Source organism: Pollachius pollachius, assembly GCF_949987615.1.
Source record: "Pollachius pollachius genome assembly, chromosome: 4".
NCBI classification, from domain to species: Eukaryota; Metazoa; Chordata; class Actinopteri; order Gadiformes; family Gadidae; genus Pollachius; species Pollachius pollachius.
This window is the reverse complement of record NC_136937.1, coordinates 25542428-25558551: the sequence shown is the minus strand read 5'-3', so window position 1 is coordinate 25558551 and position 16124 is coordinate 25542428.

The following is a 16124-nucleotide window of genomic DNA, read 5'->3' as shown; positions in this document are numbered from 1 at the left end:
ATATATATATATATATATATGCATGCCCCTTGCCCCTTAATGGTCCTAGATGTTTATGCAGTATTACCTTGACGTATGCCCATTCAGCGATTAGACATAATTGGCGTATCAATATGCAAAACCGAAATGGATTAACCCCTTGAAACTAATGAGCGCACAGCTGGGGAACAGACGGAAATTAGCATTTGTCATCTTTTGGGTTGATGAGAAACTAAATAATTGACGAGAGGCGGCTATTGTCTTTCCCTGGGCTACATAGCCACACAATGGCCGGACTGTAAAATAAGGAATATGCAGATGTACGTCGTTAATGATGAGAATGGGCGGGGGGGGGGGGGGGATCTGTACAGTAAAAATAATAGGCCTACCAGGCGGTTTTAGTCTAGTTTGAAAATTGTGTTTCCAATTTGTTAATGCCTTTTTTATGAAATGCTATGCATAAACATGCATGGTTTATTTCAATTCATATCTGTTCTGGTCATAGTTTGGATCGCTTTGATCAAACACATAAAAGAGATGAAATTCAAATGATTTTTCCTTAACAAACCATATTCAAGCTAACTAACACGCAATCTCCAAATCATATCAGATCATTATTTCTTCTTTTCGGCCTCTTGAAACTCACTGTTTATTATTAAACATAAAGGAATTTAAATAAAAAGCTTACATCCACAGAAATTTATGTCTTTTTGGACCTACAGTGAGTTCATGTAATGCCTTCAAGAAAGAGTTTTAATAATTACGGCCAAATGCAGTTGTATGGTTACTACGGTAATCCTTGCAAAGGGCTTTACAGCGCCGTATTTGTAGCTTGGGAAGGAGCACTACTTAACATACCCCACCTTCCAGTACAAAGACCCAATCGTCCCAAAGGTGTGGGGCCTGATAAATGGACTGTATTTATACAGTGCTTTTCTAGCCAGTGGCCACTCAAAGAGCTCTACAATATTGCCTATCATTCAACCATTCATGCACACACTGACGATGGTGTCGACCACACAGATCGACAGCCAGCTCATTGGGATGTTTCAACTAAAAGACGATATTTTCACACACACACACACACACACACACGCACACACGGTCAGTAGTTTGAAAGGAAAGGTAAAGCAACAGCAGCTGCCTTTAGCTGAGAAATACATGACCTCAACTTATATATCAGCTGGGGGGAGCCGGGGATCGAACTAGCAAGGGTGACCAGCCAACCCACTCTACCTCCTGAGCCACGAGCCTCCCTCGAACCCTCTGTCTGTGGCTAGGATGTAGGCGTCCTTGAGAAGAAACCCCGCCCGCCTCACCCCTCCGCTCCCAACTGATATGCTACCTGAAATCAAGGCCTGCTGTATCACATCTGCCCAATCACTAAATAGCAGTGGATGGTAACACTGTACGACAGGCTCTGATGTGAGTGACACATCCGACCGTCACGCATATGAACTCCTTTGACATTCACCGTCATGACTACATGAGGTGCTGCGCCCCGCTGAGGCCCTCCCCCGCCCCCACAATCTTTAAAACCCAACGTAGGATCTCTGACATTTAAAGGCTAACCGTTCCCCTTCACCACCCCACCGCAACACACACAAGCGGACAAACCCACACCCACACACCACACACATGCACAGGCAATGAGGGTGTGTTTCACTTATTAGCGCTATACTTCACTCCCTTGCTCTCTCTGCGTTTTCCTCTCCCTCTCTTTCCTTCTCTCTCTCGCTCTCTCCTCCCCGTGACATGCATTTACCATTATAACACTGCTGTGTGTTAGCTCTCCCGGGTGTCCTCCAGCTCTGTGCGATCTCGGGGAATCGCTCAGTGCGGCGGGCCGCTACGACGACGAACCCATTCCCTCGGCCGGCGACCTCTCCCTGACCTGCCCCTATTACCAGGCTGGCCCCGGTGCCCGGGACCCCGCCCGCTCCCCACCGCCCTTCCAGGCCCCAGCCCAGGCTGAAGATCTGACCGCTTCCTGGGAGTATGGAGACTTCCACTCGGGCGAGCCGCCACACGCGGCCGGTAAAGCAGAGCTCCAGACCTTGCTGTTCTGCTTGGGGGGCCCTCGGGTGTGCTGTGGTTCTCTCTCTCTCTCTCTCTCTCTCTCTCTCTCTCTCTCTCTCTCTCTCTCTCTCTCTCTCTCTCTCTCTCTCTCCTTGTCCGATTTGGCAGGTGGCAAGAGGTATGAACCCAGTGACGGGATCTCTGTTGGACCTCATCCAGTTCATTAATTTTGAGAGAATTATTATTAGATTTTGGAGATGGTACTGGGGCCACCACAGGGGTGGATGAAAGAGACATTGTTTGCTGCAGTGTTTGAAGACGTCAATCCATACCATGTAATGTAAGCTATGCTGTGTATGTGTATGCTATTATGATCCTCTTTAGCAGGTGATCAGATCATTTTGCGACATCGATTGTGTATTTCTTGTACACTACTGGAAGCAAATTCCAATTCACAGTGTGAAGTGAACAGGCCATGCCTGTGTGAAATGGATGAAATACACAGATAACATCTGAGCACATGTTTTTGATATGATTCATATTATAATTAGGAGGTTCTAGGTTTGATGCCCAATCTCTACGCCTAACTGTAGATACCCTCACCCTTACCAGCTCCTTAATGAATCGACTTGAAGTCAGTTTAAGTTTGGAAAAAAAAAAGACAGACATGATATAAATATAATAAAGTCTTTGTCTTAATTGCCCGAACGGTGACTGTTACAGCTAGAGTGTGATAAATGACCTCTGTCATACCGGTAACGTTGCCTTATCCATTACACTTCTTTAGTTCAAGTGGGTAGACTTTCTAGTCCTCTAAACAGTACCTAAAACAGAACCAAAGCAACACAAAAACCGACTGGAACAGCTCTGTCACAAGTTGGATTTCCATCATCTTCCCAGGGGTCTTGATAAATATTTGTTAGTTTTGGAACCAGAACTATAAATTAACTGATACACTACGAAGAGCTCATGTGTTTTCAAATGCTTAACTTTTAGTGGGAAATTTTGGCATTGAGTGGAAATTAAGTAGCTACTCACTTACCAAATCATTATGTCTTTTTACAAGCTTTTATGCTAACACTTAATTTTAATAATTATTTTTAAGGTCCGGAAGTTTTCTGGTAAGTAGGTGATAATTAGCAAGAAACATATTTGTAGTTGAAATTACCCCAAAATCAACCCGAAAAAGTATCCGAATATTCCCCAACATTTAAGAATTATGTTCCACTATTTCTCATTAAGCTGTTTATAAATAGCTGGTAATTTATTTTCTTTTTTTTTTTACATTTACAGGAAACCAATACCAAGTTAATTGATAGCTATACAAACGCCTTATTCCAAGGTCCGCTGTGTCCTCTTAGATAGATGATGATTAACAAGTTACATCTTAGAAATGTATTGGAAATTAAAGACCAATTATTGTATAATAATATTGTATTAACCAATATGCAGATGATAATTAGCTGGGAACTAATTGTATATACATTTCTACATTTCTACTATTGGTAAGGCATAATTTGACTCAAATGCTAAATATAGAGGTATAATACACCGTTGTCTCTCAGTCTTCCTTACCTGCTTGTGATGGGCAATCAGTGTAGGCTAGAGGTCTTCAATGGTCCAGAATGACCGACCTGAGCCCTAATGGAACCATGAGTTTCACGGATCGGGAAACAAGCAGAAATATTAAAGTTTGGCGCAAGTTCGAGAGGAGAGAGATCAAAGGCGGTATTTTATGGACCTTACAAACCTTATAATTAGAATGGTACTCAAAATGCTGTTTGACTGCTAAAAACGGTAACTATGTTGGATAAAACATAGTAGTCTAACAGAAGAAGGCCAAAATAACATAAAGACCTAATTGGAATAGGCTTAACTTAATACAGTGTTTCTTAAAGTGGAAGGCACAGGGATACAGGTAGATGAGATGGAAGAGGTAACATTGAGGGGGGAAAGCTAAATTGTACACTGCGTAAAAACAAAGCGCATGCAGACCGAACAATAAGAAATGTGTTGTAAATAATTGAGATAATTTAAATAAATTCCACATCTATCTTTAGAAATTCTAGAACTTTTCATCTGGTTCTCTATACCTTATTCAAATAAATATGCAGCTTACAATGATCATTGCACTCAACAACAGGAATAGTCAATACACAGAATTGTAGATAGAATCTATGAATATTACCTAGCCAGCGGAACCTAGTTTACGCCATAAACAAAACTATTACTGTCAGATCTGCTGCCACAGGCAACCTCGTTATGGCAACGTGTGCACAGTGGTTTGATTTAAAAGGCGGCTAAATAATTTGTCTTTGCATTAGTAAATGACTGAAGTGCACTGAATCCTCATTTGGGTTTGTGTAAACGACTATTTACATAGAACTCAAAATCGTAAGCATTGTGAATGATGCTAACATTGTATTCATGAATGTTCCTCATCCCAGTGTCACGCTCCTATCACAGGAACCTAGAATCAATATGTTCGGGATAATATAACATGTCCATGTATAACATACAGGATATATGCGTGCATGTTACTGAAAATGAAATAATGGCCATAGGTCGTAAACAAATGCGTATATCCATATAAAAAAAAAATGGGTGGCCGGGGGCATTCTGAAAAAGAATATGGGATGTGTAATAAAATGTATAATTTGCGTTATTTCTCAGACAGTTACAGCCCAACCTCACAAAACACCAAAAGAGCATCAAAAGTGATGTACACATACCTAGGAACACTGATATCAAACATATGGTTCAGAAACGTTGTAATAGCTACGTTTCCTTCTGGCGACTGGGTTGCTTTACCAACCCCTATTGTACTAGAGGATGTAAAACAGGGTCTAGTGGCTGTCCGTTTTCCGGACAATGACCATCTATTCACACTGGGGCTCAATCAGTGGCGCCAGAATGACTTCAGTGGTGGGGGGGCCAAATGCGCGTGCATATGTCGAACAGCGCGTGACACCTCATCATCCTAAAGCCGGCCACACACCGGCACCGAAGCGCCACGGTGCGCATTTCACGCGCGTCAATTGCCGCCCCTAGCACCAATAGGAAGTGGCGCGCTGCAGCACCGTTGTGATCCAAATAATGTGTCGTCACCGCAAAGTACACACTGAATCATCATAATAATCTTCTTCATTGTCATCATTGTCATCATAATCCTTATCATCATCACAATCATCATTATAGATGGTTTTTGGATTTGACTGTATAACTTTAGTCGTGTTTAATGCAGTGCTTCACGCAGCATCAAGGCAGCAACAAAATGTAAATAACAATGGATTCCGAGTTCCTATACTAGGCATTATGATGGCGGTCCTCTGCGTAGTGCAATGAGTCTAGTTAGTAGAGATGCGCGGATGAGCTGTAATTTCATTCCGATTTTCAGTTGCGTGTTCCGCGTTCCGACAAAAAGCGGCTCGCTAAAATGTCCAACCACTATGAAATGTCCCCTGTTGTCAGCGAACATAGCCAACGTGGTCTTATTATAGCCCGATCATTAACTAAAAGCCACGTAGAAAGAGTAAAGCATCCAGCATATGATTTCAACAATGTGTTACGGCATATGCAGCAGGGATGATCGCACAGTGGAATGCTTATGGAAAACCAGCGGACGAGCACTGGGCGGAGGTTTCAGAAGCAGGGAGATTATAGAAAAATATAATTTGTCAGTTTGCCGTTTGTCTAGTCAATATGTTAACCTATTTATTTATTTATTTATTTATTTAACGAATCGGTGCAAAATCGGGCTGAAATCGTGTAGTCTGAACCAGCCATAAGCAAGCAGCAGCAGCGCCATTGTACGAATTCCCTAATAGACCAAACGAGACTCGTAATGGTAGGTAAAAACAATAGTTTATTATAGCATGCAATTGTGATGTAGAAAAAAATAAAAAGAAAACATAAAGTGCTTGCACGATATGGAAGCCTACAGCGATAGTTAGTTAACTTGTGTGGCGGTGCCTTATCATTTGTTTACCCTTGGGCCATGGCAACGCGATTGCTACCTGCTGTAGTACTCTCATTGGCTGAATCGTTGAGAACGTTTTAGACTCAATCAATATAAGGTCGTGGGGAGGCGAAGCTCTGTACATTTGTATAGTACCAATATTAGGGCAAAACATTACTAAGAAACAAAATAGTTTATCAGTACATGCTAAAAAAAATAATCTTTTTTTTTTCACGAAAAGTGGGGTGGCCATTGGCCCTGCGGCCTCATAGGTCCCGGCGCCTATGGGCTCAATCAGACATCAAACCGATTTTGTACTGGGGAGCTGGCAGGGAAATGACGGTATTAGGGCACAACATTTCGGGTTTGTAATGTTGTGTCGTTTACACAAATATTTTGGCTAATGTTGTGGTAATTTTATAAGAAACTACAAATATGTTAATTATGCTAATTATAACCTACTTATCATGAAACTGCCCACCTGGAATATAAGCGCAACTTCGTTTTATTTTGGTATTCATGAAATAACCAGCGATTTATTGTCTTCTGGAAATACCAGAATATAATTATTGAATAATGATAGTGTTATATTTCGATAAAAGCTGGGGTCATATGGGGGTCATTTCAAATAAGATATTTTCTCATGATCACCTCCTTCCCTTCACATCTGTGGACCTGCGAAACGAATACCACCCACTTCATGTCTCATTTGTCTATGGGTTTTGTCTCTTGCTTCTGCTTCTCAATCAGAGAAGTCTTGATGGATGACCAGACAAGAAGGCAAGGGAGAGAGGAACATCTGAGTCAAAAGGGATAAGACGCCAACAGAAATGCAGCCTCCCCCCCCCACCCTCACCCCGCTACACCCTTGTTAGCGTGGCCCCGGACCTATTTCCATGCAAACGACCTCTTAAGAACCTTCAAAGGCATGAATAATTGACAACAAAGGAAGTGGTGTGATTGCGGAGCGAGGCCGAGTGTTCAATGTTTCATATGTTGCTTACCCGCTAATTACCGCTGAACACTGTGGCGGCCCCTCGAGCACACGTGGTGCACACATCCATGACCCACCCCCCCCATCCCTTGGTTGGGTCGGGTCGGGGGGGTGCAATGGGGGGCGGTGGGTGTTTGTACGTTGTGCTTTGGGTGGAGATCACCTCCAGCCATGTGGTAATTAGGCAGCAGTGAATGCTCGTTGACCTGTGTGTTGATGTTACCCCGCTGCCAGGGCCCGCCTTGTTGGACCACAGGAATGAACTCTGAAGCGCCGTTCACTCATGTCATTTTGTCAAAAATGTGGTTGTGTGGGCTGCGGTTTTACACAAATTGATTCTGTTGAAAAAGGTGTTTTTTTTTAAGAAAGGGAAGGTTTAGTGGTAATGCAGAGAGCGAATGAGAGATATATAGAGAGAGAGAGGGAATGAAAGTGTAGAATGTTGGTGTTTTTTAGTGTCTCTCTGTGTTCACAATTCTTAGTATGGGGACAGGCCAGTGCCTCTCCAACTGATAAGAGGTGCTATTTCTAACAATCCCCCATTTGTTTATGTCCCAAAAAAGACGAACCAACCTGGTCGTCTGGGACATAGCCAGGGCCATTTACTTATCAAGGAAGACGCTGCATCTGTTTTCAGTGTTGGGCAAGTTACTTCAAAAGCCTAATGCATGATTTATTACTTGTTACTGTCATTTCAAAGTAATTAGTTACATTACAATATTACATTAAATATTAGTCTTTGAATTGTGAGGCATTACACTACTTTTATATTACTTTTGGATTTTCTTGTGTTCAATGCAGCTCATCATATCAGCAGGAGGCGATATGGTATGGCATAATGACTGAGCTAGTCTTAAGGCTAACAAAAGTAAAATATAATGGTTGCAGTTATGGCTCATGGTGTAATACAGTGGCGTCACTAGGCTGTTTTATTGGGGGCTAAAGTCCCAGATACTATTTAATTAGCCCAGAATATATTTTTTGGGAAAAAAAAAAAAAAAATTAAAAATATATATTTATTGGTATATTTACTGGTAACTATGGAATGCATTAATTAAATTCAGTCTAGAAGTGATGAAATTATTCTAGTCACTAATAGTAGTTAGTTATTTAAAAAGAAACATGGGGATTCCAGGGACATCTCAAAATTAAGTAGCCTAGTCCTTCTAGATAGTCCTTCTGGCAAGAGAATGAACAGTTTAAAAATATAACCACACTATTTACCACCTCAAGTGAATTAACCTATCCTATCCCCAGTCAGATCCATATATATATATATATATATATATATATATATATATATATATATATATATATAATACCTTGAATGGAACTTTAGATGTTTGGGGATAAGCATCACAGCAGTCTGGTAGCTATTTAAAGTTATAATAAATGGCATATTTTGTTTATTTAAGTTAAGCATTATGAAAAAATGTGCAGTTTCATTTTCCCGTTGGGCTAAACCCTGGATATTCATGAAACCTAGAAACGCCCCTGGTGCAATGCATTTTATAATAGAAATAGGTATTCATATTAAAATCAATAGAGCTAAAGCCTACTACTGTAGATTGTAAATAACATTGAGCCCCCTTTCTGGTTTTTCTAGGGTGAAAGAGAGTGGTTGACACAGACATTTTGACTATTGGTCCTGTCTTGGGTATTTGGCTCATTTCGAATCGCCCCTGCCTGCTTTACAATGGCTGGCTATGGGCATTCACAAAACTGTCCTTAAAACAACCCTAAACATTCATTTTTAGAAAAGTGCAACTCACGATTGGTGAGTGGAGTTCATTGATGTTCCAAATCAAGTATCGTAGTAAAATACAGTTTCTGTCGTGATACATTTGGCATTTTGTAAATCCATTGATTTCGGTTGGAAGACACATTGTTTGTTGACCCGGAAAAGGAAAGGCGGGCTGGTTGTAGTCTTTTCGCTTCGCTCTATCCCTACTGTTGAGACGGAGAACCAAGCGAAAAGACTACAACCAGGCCCCCTGGACTCTGCTGCTGCCATGACCTTCTCCTCTAGCAGTAAGAGGAAGTAAACATTTGTTCTTTCCTATAATACTCACCCCAAACCTTTGGTTCAGTGAGAAGAGGGATCTACAGCCAAGAAGCACGCTGGGAGGCTGCACCTCACCACCTAGACTAAGGTGGTGAGGATTGTTTTCGCCCTGTCTACATGGGCGAAAACAATCTTTCCCCTCTGTTTCCCTTTGATGCGTTTCAGGAATATCTCCGTAAAGACGGACTCATTGCGAAAACACATCGAGCGGTAGAAATGCTGTAGTAAATATTCAAGGTGCTGGTTCTCCACAAAAAAAGTAGAGCGCATCAAGCCTGTGCGCATCCAGCCTGCGCGCTTTATATAAACATTCAGTCGAGGAGGAGATTAAATCTTTTGAATTGAGCAGAAATATTTTTAATGTAAGTTAGTAATTAAATGTACCAAGGGGCTGTTAAAAAAAATCAGCCCCTTGGTACAAAAATGGGGGGCGATGACGTCATTGTTTGCGTTTCAGGCGTCCACACAGATTCTAAAATGTAACCGCTTCGGTCCGTTTTTCTTTGAATCCACCCTGGGACCTTGTTTCGGAAAAGTGCATTTTTGGGCATCGGATCCGTCGGATCGGTCTGGACGGTCGGCCCAAGACTTATGCGGTTTCACCAAAAAATCGGCTCTGTGTGGACGAGGCCTTAGACTATTCCATCTAAGTCTGTATCTGTGCTGTAGTATTCCTTGAATAAACCATCTATTTGACCCTCTGATCCAACCTGTCAAGTTGCCTTGATTTCCACTTCAAGGAAATTCAAGAGAGAGAGAGGGGAAAGAGAAAGAGGCTTAGAGACAGAGAGAGTAAAAGAAAGGGAGACAAAGATCGAGAGGAAGAAAGAGTAAAGGTGAGTGAAAGAGGCAGAGAGAGAGGCAAAGAGAGGAGAGAGACAGAGTAAGTGAATGTGAAGAGAGAACGAGAGAACTCACTCAGGCCATGACCACAGCCTATACTTTGATAGATGCCATCCACTACCTGTTCTCGAGACCACATATCAACCATGTCATGTGATTCGGTGGCCACACTTCCTCCTCTCTGTTTTAGGTGCAGACACGATGTGTGCGTTTGGGATTCCACTATCAACACTCGATTAGCGGGAGGCAGGTGCCTCGTGTCCCGGAGGATTTCGCCTGGTTTTCACCTTTCTAGCTTCCATTATTGTTTTTGCAATTTGCTTATATACTGGTACACTGTTTTTTCCTCAGGATTGACGTGATCATTTTATTAATTTGAACTGGGTTTACTCATTCTCGCTGTTAACTTGCTGTTCGGACCAGGGGCGTAGGAATGAGTTTAACATTGGGGGGGACACATATCGGAAACCTGACAGATCCGGTATAATTTTTAGGTGGGACAAATGCGCCTGTCTCCGATATTGGAGGGGACACGTCCCCTCCGTCCCCCCCGGTTCCTACTCCCTTGGTTCGGACCATCTTACACTAACAGAGTGGTGGAGGTGAGTTTGGATAATTTGACTGATTATATTTAATTTGCTATTGCCTTCATGCACAGCATGTGGGCTTGTTTCTCTCATCTCCTTATATGTTTTTCATTAGGATTTAAGTTGGTTATTATTATTTATTTTAAGTATCGCCCTTGTCTCTTACGAATTTGTGCTGAGGGGGCTTCTGGTTTTGTTTTTAGGTTACATTTTTGGTTAACTAGAGTTTTCGCGCGTGTGTGTTGCGCACGTGTAACAGGGTGTAATATCCCTTAAATTATAATTACACAAAATTGCCTTACAGTTTTGTCTTATTACCTGAAGTGTAGCTTTCCAGCCGCCTTATGTGCCCCTTTCTATTTGATTTTGTTCTTTGATTTGGCTCCACCTCCTTCTGTGCCCCTGCCCACATTTCCGAGAACCCCATAAGTTTCCGTGCCCCCTGCCCTCTTCCCTTTGTTCTGGTTCCCTTGGGAAGAGGTGTGTACATTTATTTTGTGATCAAATCTTTGACCATCTTATAGTTTATCATTCTTTATATTAGTTATTTTGATTATACATTGTTTGATTGAGGTCTTGGGTAAATATCCATGCATAGATTGCAGTGTTATGGGGAACTTTGTATTTTGTTGCCATGTCCTAGCATGCACCTGACCCTCGTGTACTCATGCTAGTTCCCCTCCCCCTCTGTGCGCTTCGTAGAGGAGTTGGAGGATTGTCAAGGGCACTTTCTAAGAGGAAGCTGTTTGTGCATGTTTATCTTCAGGTATGTCTTTTATTTCTTTGATTTCAATAATTTTTGTTATAATGTTGTATGTATTGCCCTTTGTTCTGGTTCCCCTGGGAAGAGAGGAGTTGGAGGATTGTCAAGGGCACTTTCTAAGAGGAAGCTGTTTGTGCATGTTTATCTTCAGCAACCAATCAATGGACGTCGGAGTTCCCGAGTCCGGACAGAGATCGTGGGTCACGTCTTTCATTGAAAAACAAAACGCAGATTCAGCCGGTCACACATGCTCAACCTTTAGTTGTAACGAAACCCATAGCAATAATGTGGAAACCCCAGTCGACAATATAACAAGTTTCTGATCGCATAATATAATAACATTTTGCCTATAATGTTACAACGTATAACATTCGTTCACCACAAATGACTCTTAAAAGCAGTGGTAACATATAAATATTTTTTAACCATCCAGCGAACAAAAGGAAACAGGCTGATTATCATTTAGGGGGCCACTCAATGACATGCACAAGCGTCATCAACAAGCGCACTGAAGTGGTGTGAGAAATACAGACTTTCTACTTCTTATTCACATATAAGGTAATTTACATTTCCTCAGGACTTACACGAGTGTCTGAAAGCAGCTAGTGTGTGAGTAACAAGTTCACAGAGCGCTTGGACACCAGGTTTGCTTTTCCAATAGAAAGTCATTTTATTTTGATCGCTCAGAAGTCCAACAAAACACAAGTCGTTAAAGGGGACATCTCATACCACCAGGTGTGAGTGTGATTAGCCATTACAAGCAGGTTTGAAAATGTGCAGCATTGTGACATCACAGGTTGGCGTGTCCATCTATCCGTCACACATCTAGATGGACACGCCCACCTGTGATGTCACAATGCTGCAAATTTTGAAAACGGCTTGTAATGGCTAATCACACTCACACCTGGTGGTATGATATGTCCCCTTTAAACGTAAATCATAACTCCGCTCAAAGTGGTCACAGGGTGTGTTCCAGGCGATCTCTGGCGGCGATTGCCCCTGTCTCTCTGCTCCCGATCCTCTTCACTACAAGACAAAGCAGGCAGATAAATACACACTCCCTGATTGGTCTGATTGCGAGCAGGTGCCCGCAATCAGACCCAATCCCCCCCAGCAGGTCTGGTGCGCTCCCAACATGCCCATACTCCCCCTACAGGCCAGACGCCGCACGTCCCCCCACAGTGAGCATTTGATTACATTATAAAATTAGTCAATTTATGGTTACAGGGGTAATTGTTCAGTGGAAAGTGTAGTATACTATGCATGCAAATCAATTATTAAATAGGCAAGTACTATTGGTTAGTTGAAAATAATAATCATCATTGAGATTAAACATCTCTTCCAGTGTCCTGGCCAAGAAAGGCAGCAGTGGGGAGGGGGAATATCAATATCGCAAGACATTTCGGGAGGCTCAATGAGGAGGGTAATATTACATTTGAGCAACAAAGTGTAGTCTTGTGGTGGACTCTATATGCATAATTCACCATACTGTGTTATTGATATGTTTTCGTTCTGTGGTATAGGGACTATCACATGACTTGTGTGTTGATTTGCCGGTCGGCGCGATGTTTGAATTTAACGTTTTTTATATGACAAAATGAACGACCTGCCATTGCTTGTCGAGGTGAGCAATTGTCTCTTCCCTTCTTTTATCACTATTTCTACAGTCTATAGACAGAACGTCTTACCTGGGAGTTTGTCGACGGCGTTGCCGTTATGTTTAAAAACATAACGTCTTACCTGGGCGAGTGTTGCTGCGGTGTGTGCCCATGCGTGTTTGTTCTTACCTGCGTGTGTGTCGATGGCGGAGCCGTTAAGTTTAAAGGTCCCATAGCATGCTACTTTATGGATGCTTTAATATAGATATTAGTGGACCCCTAACACAGTATTTGAAGACGTTCCAGAAATTCAGCCGTGGTGCAGAATTACAGCCGCTACGAGCCAGTCGCACATTGAGCTTTCCCCAAACGCATTGTTCCAGTTTCTGTGGCTTTAATGCAAATGAGGAGGAGAGAAGCGGGTCAAGGAGGTGGGTGGGGGTGTGGCCCTGAGCAGCTTGCAGCCACGGTACCATGCGCTCTGTTTACAGTGGATGTATCGCAATGGCGAGGCGAACACAGCCTTTGGCCGTGTTCTGTAAATATTCTAGAACACTCCGGGTGCTCCGGCGGGAGTCCTGAAGCTCTATATCCAAATAATATCATATAATGCATAGATATCTATATCATATAATACATATTATCACGGCCAAAAGCTGTGTGCGCCGCCAGATGATATTATGATTCACAAACGACAGCGTCGGGTTCTCCGACTTCTCTGGTTCTTCCACTTCCACATCAATCTGAGAGTAAACCGCACGCTGCCCGCTGCAGGGTGGTGGTGCTTCGTGGTGGGGGTGCCTCGCGACAGCGGGCGGCGGGCAGCGGGGCTCTTGTGGGAGACAATCGCGGTTCCTTTCCAAAGTTCCTTTCCCCCAATTCCTTCTCAACCATGGCTGAGATAACCTCAACTACAGTCTTGTTGTGGAAATACCAGAGACGTCAAAGAACCGACAGCAGAACGGTTATCCAAATAACAAAGAAGTGTACAACACTTGCGTTACAGTGTGTGTAATCACACACACACACATACACACACACACACACACACACACGTGGCGCTCGCAGGTTGTAGCTCATTGTCTCATTGGCGGGCCAAATTCTCTGGGCGGACGAGGCAGAGAAAGGGGAGGTAACTTGGCCCCTTATGACGACATATGGGGCCACATTCCAAATCCCGCGCCTGAGCTTCCATTTTTTCAAAGGCGAGCAGGATACCTAGTGCTCGTTTTACACAGAGCGCAAGTTTTAGCCACTAGGGGACGATAGGCAGGCTAGGGGAACTCATATTAATGTTAGAAAACCTCATAAAGTGAGATTTTCATGCCATGGGACCTTTGAAAACATAACGTCTTTCCTGGGCGAGTGTCTCTGCGGTGTGTGCGCGTGCGTGTGTGTTCTTACCTTAAAAACATAACTTCTTACCTGGGCGAGTGTGTCACTGCCTTTGTCTTGATGTGCGGTGTGTGCATGTGCGTGTGTGTGTGTGTGTGTGTGCGTGTGTGTACGTTTCTGTGTATGTTCGTGCTCAAGTGCCTGTGTGTGCGGTGTGTGTATGCGGTGTGTATGTGCATGCTCGCGGTGTATGTATGCGTTCAAACGTGCTGTGTGTCTGTGTGTGAGCTGCAGGCTGCTTGGCACATGCGCACTGACCAACTTGAGTAACTGGTGCGAAAGGCCTGCTATTATAGTAGTAAGAATACATTTATTTTACCTTTTATTTTACTGTAAATGACCTGGGCTGTCTGTGAATGGCCTGATATTCGTTCCCCTTTTTTCCCTTTCATAAATATAAAAGCATTTAGATGTTTTTGCTTCGTAAATCCCAGCATGTATAAATAAAGCTAAGGTCATATACACAGTATCAACACCTTATCAGCAGAGGAACAATCAACCAGATGTTCTCTCTCTATGCTTGGCATTCCCCCTTTGGAGGTGATGAGCGGTCTGATCTTGGTCTTGGATGTCCTTGGTCAGAACAGCTCGAATAAGTTTCACCCGGGTGCTTCACGGGGTAGAGCGTATACCAATAAGGCCCTGTCCTTACCGCAGTGACCTGGTTTTGATTCCTGCCTGTGGTCCTGTATAATAAAAGGGATAAAACATTAAAAAATAACAGCTTGAATCCTGACAGTTTGAGATGGCGTCCGTCCCTAGCGACATGGTGAGCACTTAGTCGTGGACACCGTCTCGATGGGGAGGAGTGCGGCATTAATTGTACAATACAAACACTTGCGCAATACAAAAACCACCACCTATCATCCCGTCTCTCCCCCACTGCATGATAAGATAGGTAGATAGATAACAATTTATTTCATAAATTGCTTTGTTACAACAGCACACCACCAATACAGTACAAATACAAAGTGCTAATAAAACAAAAATATACACCTAAGTCATTGCTAAAGTAAAGAGAAACAGAACAAACAGGGCGAAACGGAGGGTATAAACAATATAATCATAAATTATAAAGTGGCTGTTAGTATGTGTCTTTTGTAACTTAAAAGCCAATAATTACAGCAGTAATGTTTCATATAATTTAAATGCTGGTATTTTTTTAACGGTGTTACTATTTTTTTAACGGTATGACCTTCGGTCATACATACAGTTAAAAAAAATACCAGCGTTCAAATTATACAATACATACCTTACCTTTATTTATAAATGCTGGGATTTCCGAAGCAAAAGCATCTTAATGCTATTGCTTAGGCTTCTATTTCCTTATAAAATCAGGAAATAATTCCCACAGGAGAAACAATGCATCGTCATTGGAAGAGTTTTACGTTGCTTTGTTAATTATTTGCCGTGCTTGTGCGTTACACGCTAACGGGTTCTTCTTTCGGGATCATCTCTGTTTGTACATCTTCATGTGTGTCGATGTGCGCGCATGTGTTTGTTGGCTTTAATGCCTATGAATGTATGTATGCCTGAGGGTTCAAGTGTGGTGTCTGCATGCACTGTGTTTTATTTAGCGGGGTGCAATCTGTGTGTGTGTGTGTGTGTGTGTGTGTGTGTGTGTGTGTGTGTGTGTTTGTGTGTGTGTGTGCCCACGTTGCATGAGTCTGTTTGCAAACACCCATTTTGCATGTCCATATTTATGCTCCTCTGTGTGTATATATGCCTCTGCAGATTTGTATGAATTAAAACACACACTTCTGGCCTTGCTCTGTGTGTGTGTGTGTGTGTGTGTGTGTGTGTGTGTATGTGTGGTCGTGCTTGCGCTTACACACAATCATTTTCTGGAATTTCCCCTCCGGGGGATTAATAAAGTTGTTATATATATCTTATCTTTTTCACACACAGTTTGTGTGTATGCAA